The following is a 5,647-nucleotide window of genomic DNA, read 5'->3' on the forward strand; positions in this document are numbered from 1 at the left end:
TATCCCAATTGGATTTTCCTGGTAAGATTTTGAACAAGGCAATATTCAAAACATATTAAAATATTTGTGTATTCTTTTTTCTTCAGTACGATTATTTCCACATGATTTTTTCGTAGTAAGGATTTAACGAGACACATTATCAATGGACATCCAAGAGGGAGTTTATAAAATATTATAGTGTGGATGTCCACTACACCAAGAAGTTATACTCATTATCTCCATTACTTTCTTCCATTATGAAGATAACCATAACCTCCATAACCTCCAACTTTATAACCATAATTTTTGTGACCTTTCACCTCCTCCATTATATTCATGTAAATTTAATGTTTGTGACTAACAATTTTGTATGCCTCTATGTTACACTACAAATAGAGACATAAGGGTTCATATTGTACACACGTGAAAATTTGGTGAATACTTTGAAGAGTTGGAATAATAAGAAAAGCTCTCCTCTCTTGTCTCCCCATTTGTATTGTTCACATCTTCTATATTTTTTGTCTTATTTTACTCTAGTTTTACAACACTTTATTCATTTTGTTTGAGGTTAATTTAAGATATTTTGTGCTTTATTAAATAGTTTTATTTGTTAAAATTCTTCACTGAGAAAATATCTCCGTGGATTTTAGAGGCCTTCCTAATGTTAAAAGCTGAAAATTTAATTTATGTCTATATTTTTCTTATTAAAAATGGACGATGAAGAAATTATTGGGTTCTGAAGGTGATTATGGTGTCATGTGCAAGCGTACAATTACAAATCGTTAATATGGTAAATTAGATGACAAACAAAATTATTCTAGAATGCATAATTATCCCAACCCAAATTCACAAGTCGTGATGGCACATATGTTCCCAACCAATAGGTAAGTCAACCCAACATATTTTACTAACTTTAACTAACTAATAACAGAAACAGTAAATAACGAGTAAAAATCTTTGACATTTTCTTTACAAATACGGATCTCGGAAAAATCTAAGAATACCACCAAAGAATTGGTGTCATAAGTACAACAGTTTCTAAAACACGATGCAAGTCTGAAACTAAAATGAAAAATCCAACATAAATAATATCTTGTCTAAAAACTAAATATTTAACAGAATAAATATAAGATAGAGAAAAGTGTGAGCCACAAAACATCCAAACATCTCATCGCAACTCCAAGACACTCCAATCTCGGACTCAAATTACTCCACGAGATGAGCTCGAAATACTTGGAATCGTATCTGCACCACAAAGAGTGCAACAAGCGTAGTATGAGTACGAAACCTCATGTACTTAGTATATCTCATTGACCGACAACGAAGAAGTAATGACGGGAGTTTATATAATGAAAAATCAATTTTTTAATTATACAGGTCTATATTACACTTACCAGTCAAATTTCATCAAATAGAGGTAATCAAAAATCAAGTATCTTCCAACCACCAATAAAAACACATAATTATCAAGAATGAAGGATGTCATGAGATGAAATGCAATATGACACCATGAAATGATAAGCCTCAGAATACCTAGTAGTCTCTCGACCGTATATACATGATACTCCTCAGAAATACATCGAGAGTTCATGACCCATGGGGGACTCGCGAGGTCCATATACTGACACGTACGATCTCCACGTGTCTGTACGGACGATCTCAAAGCACTATCATAAAATCGAACAATTTTCACACGAATAGTCTCCACGTTCCAAAATTATAATCTTAAGATCTCATCATCCCCAACACAGACCATCTCCACGTGTCCAACTTATATTGAATCTCATGTAAATGCATGTACACAATATTATTTCAATAAAGGGAATAATGATGCATCTCAATCAATTAATATCAGCATAATACATAACCACCACAATTATCACAACTATACGGGTACAATAAAGAAAAACACAATCACACAAAGAATCAAGTCAATAATAAATCAGCTAATAACCATATGCTTTGGCATTCTCGGGTTACAACCCTCATTCTATAGTAATAAATTTTCCCTCTATATCCCCGTACTCGTACCAATGCCCGTCACACCATTGGTACGATACCCCATCTTTCGCCCTAACCCATTGTCTATTTCGGTTTTAATCTTTAATTAGGAAAATTTCGTTCAACAAAGTCTAAAAGTCTTAACATACCTTGAATGTCGAACACGTGTCACGACTCCTCAAGATTTGGCCTTTCCTTTTCGTAAAGTTTCAGAACGTTCCAAATCTACCAATAATGTAATATTTATAAGTAAACAAATATGTAGACACACATATGTTATATGTCTATCCTACTCAAAACTCAACAAAATTTATAATTAAGTTCATGAATCTTAGTGATAACAATATATGTCAAGTCTCATACTCCTAACCTAGGTTAAGTCTAATTTCCCAAAAAAATTCATAAGTCTAATAGTATTCAATATAATGCAATGCAATACAATATCCCTACATTTAATAATCTATTCCAATATACTAATAACTAAATTTGAAATATTAGAAACAATAAAAAAAAATTAATCGGAGCCACTGGTTGCAAAACTAGTAGCATCGACATGATAATCAAAAGGGTAAATGTTTCCCCTTTACTTAACTTTTCATCCATTCTAATTATTCATTCCTAATAACTAAATAAAAATAATATTTACACCATACCTCAGGGACCACATCGAACAACAACTACCCACAATTGATTTATCTATTTCGTTCAATTCAATAAAATTTCCAGCAATTCTTACTAATACTAAGATCATCCAATCATGTACAATTTTACAGCATAATTAATCTCTTAATTGCATTATTTATTCACTATCATGCTTGCCCCAAAAATTTGTAATCCTCACCCAATTAATTCCCCTTAAAATTTTCCATCAAATTGAAAATCTCCCCCAACTATCCTTTTGAACTTACGCAATACATATTAATTAAACACCGAGTACATTAAATTCCATTACGAAGAACTCAAAGTTAGAAACCTAACCTGAATAAAGTCTTCTCGTCTGCAGGTTGGTTATCACCTCTTATTTTTTTTTAAAAGAAATTTTGTACACAATTTCCCTACAATTATATTATAATAGTTGGGTCAAACGACCAACATATTATAAAACTAATATTCCCTACAAAAAAAGGGTCAGTTTGTGGAGGATTTTTTATGGACTTGTGGGAGTTTTTGATCCACACAAAATTAATTGAGGCGGTTTTAGAAACTGTCACAAGTACCTATGCCACAAGCATAAATGTGACGACTTAATAGAACCTCCATTACTTTCCACCACAAAATGAATTATCAATTTGTCATGGTTCTTAAAATCAATTTGTTGTAATTCGTAACCTGTTAAGAATGATTTTAGAACTTTAAAATGATTTTATTTAATTCTTTTGAAATGGTTTTTACCATTTTCTTATTTTTATTTTTATCCTCCCTAGGAGCTCCCACCCTTTTTGCTCCCTTAGTGACTCGAACTCGCAACCCAACTCCTACCCCTTTTGCTCCCTTGGTGACTCAAACTCGCAACCTTTGGGTTGAAAGTGAGGGGTGTTTACCATCAGACCAACTCTCTCTCGTCATTAAGAAACTTGAATTCTATCATTTATAACATAAACTACATTTAAAATATAAGTTACTGTTATGCGGAATTTGAGATAATACGAGAAAATATAAACGCGAAAAACAAGACAACAGATTTACGTGGTTCACCAATAAATTGGCTACGTCCACGGGGAAGAGGGAGAGCAGTTTTATTATGGAGAGGCAAGAACAGAATTACAGAATAGGGTTTGCCATAGCGTCTATATATAGTGCTAAGCTACGCCCTAACAGGCTTGGGCCCAACATACAGAATTGACAGATAATTAAGGGCCCAATACAACAACATTGTATACCCCCGTCCTTTCTGTTTGTAACGGGTCCGATTCAAGGCATTCAACAAATCTCCACCTTGACTTGAATTCTCCGAACAGATTCTTCAGACGCACTATGATAGTGCCAGGCCTCCCCCTCTTCCTCAGAGTTGCCCCGCAGGGCAATTAACAGCTTCTGATGTTGAGCAAGTCCAAACAGTGTTGAAACTTGCTCTGTGGAACCGGCTTTGTGAACATATCAGCAGGATTATCAGCAGTTCCTACTTTCTTCACCTTGATTCTCTTCTCACTTCTCAGAAAATGATACCTTACGTCAATATGCTTGGTTCTCTCATGATGGACTTGATCCTTGGCTAGACAAATTGCGCTCAAACTGTCACAATACACCGTAGCCTGATCATGATGCAGACCAAGATCACTAACCAGCCCTTTCAGCCAAATCCCTTCTTTTGCAGCCTCTGTCAAGGCCATGTACTCCGCTTCCGTAGTAGACAAAGTCACTGTAGGTTGCAAAGTTGCCTTCCAACTGACGACAGATCCTCCAAGGGTAAACACATAGCCAGTCATCGATCTTCTTGTGTCAACATCTCCAGCATAGTCAGAATCAGAATAGCCAGTAACCAAGCACTGAGTATCACCTCCATAAATGAGACCAACGTCAGATGTACCTCTAAGGTACCGGAAAATTCTCTTCACAGCCTGCCAATGTTCTCTCCCTGGTTGTCCCATGAATCTGCTCACTACACTGACTGCATGTGCTAAATCTGGCCTTGTACAGACCATAGCATACATCAAACTTCCTACGGCACTGGCATAAGGGACTCGTGACATATACTCCTTCTCTTCTTCTGACTGTGGAGCGAACATGGCAGTGAGATGGATATTGGCAGCACTGGGGGTATCAATAGGCTTAGATGAAGACATGCCAAACCTCGCCAAGACCTTCTGAATGTAGCTTCTCTGTGACAAGAAAAGTTTCCTTCTCTCTCTGTCTCTAATGATCTCCATCCCTAGAATCTTCCGAGCGGCTCCCAGATCCTTCATCTCAAACTCAGCACTAAGTAAACCCTTCAGCTTCTGAATGTCATACTTCTTCTTTGCAGCTATCAGCATATCATCTACATAAAGCACCAGATAGATGAATGAATCATCCTTGAGCCTATTGTAGTAGACACAACAATCATATGAGCTCCGAGTATAGCCCAACTTCACCATATAGCTGTCAAACCTTTTGTACCACTGCCTTGGAGACTGCTTAAGTCCATATAAGGACTTCTTCAACTTGCAGACGTGATTTTCCTTCCCTGGAACTTGGAAACCATCCGGCTGAGTCATGTATATCTCTTCCTCCAACTCTCCATGTAGAAACGCTGTCTTCACATCAAGTTGTTCAAGCTCCAGATTCTGATGTGTAACAATCGCTAGTAACACTCGGATGGAAGTATGTCTGACCACTGGTGAGAAGATCTCATTGTAGTCCACTCCCTCTCTTTGGTTGAAACCTCTGGCAACAACCCTGGCTTTATACTTGACTCCTTCTGCTGGTGATATCCCTTCCTTCTTCTTGAAAACCCATTTGCAAGTAATAATCTTTCTCCCCGAAGGCTGTATGACCAGATCCCATGTCTGATTCTTGTGTAGGGACTCCATCTCATCTCCCATAGCGGCAAACCATTTTTCAGAATCAGAACTTAAAATGGCTTCTTTGTAAGTAGACGGCTCAGATGTATCTACCTCTTCAGCAACCTGCAGTGCATAACCCACCATGTCCTCAAAACCATACCTCGTAGGTGGCCGAACTCCAACCC

The 5,647-nt window shown here is 36.8% G+C and overlaps 1 long non-coding RNA gene across 1 annotated transcript; it reads right to left on the bottom strand.

The window, feature by feature from the left end:
* Positions 1 to 920: 920 nt before the first annotated feature.
* LOC107006909 lies at positions 921 to 3,110 on the bottom strand. Its single transcript, XR_001454990.2, has 3 exons — positions 2,959 to 3,110; positions 2,130 to 2,205; positions 921 to 1,224 (listed from the first exon to the last, which is right to left on the bottom strand). It is a non-coding gene; the product is annotated as an uncharacterized LOC107006909 (long non-coding RNA).
* Positions 3,111 to 5,647: the final 2,537 nt, after the last annotated feature.

The sequence above is a fragment of the Solanum pennellii genome, chromosome 12 (assembly GCF_001406875.1).
Source record: "Solanum pennellii chromosome 12, SPENNV200".
Lineage (NCBI taxonomy): Eukaryota > Viridiplantae > Streptophyta > Magnoliopsida > Solanales > Solanaceae > Solanum > Solanum pennellii.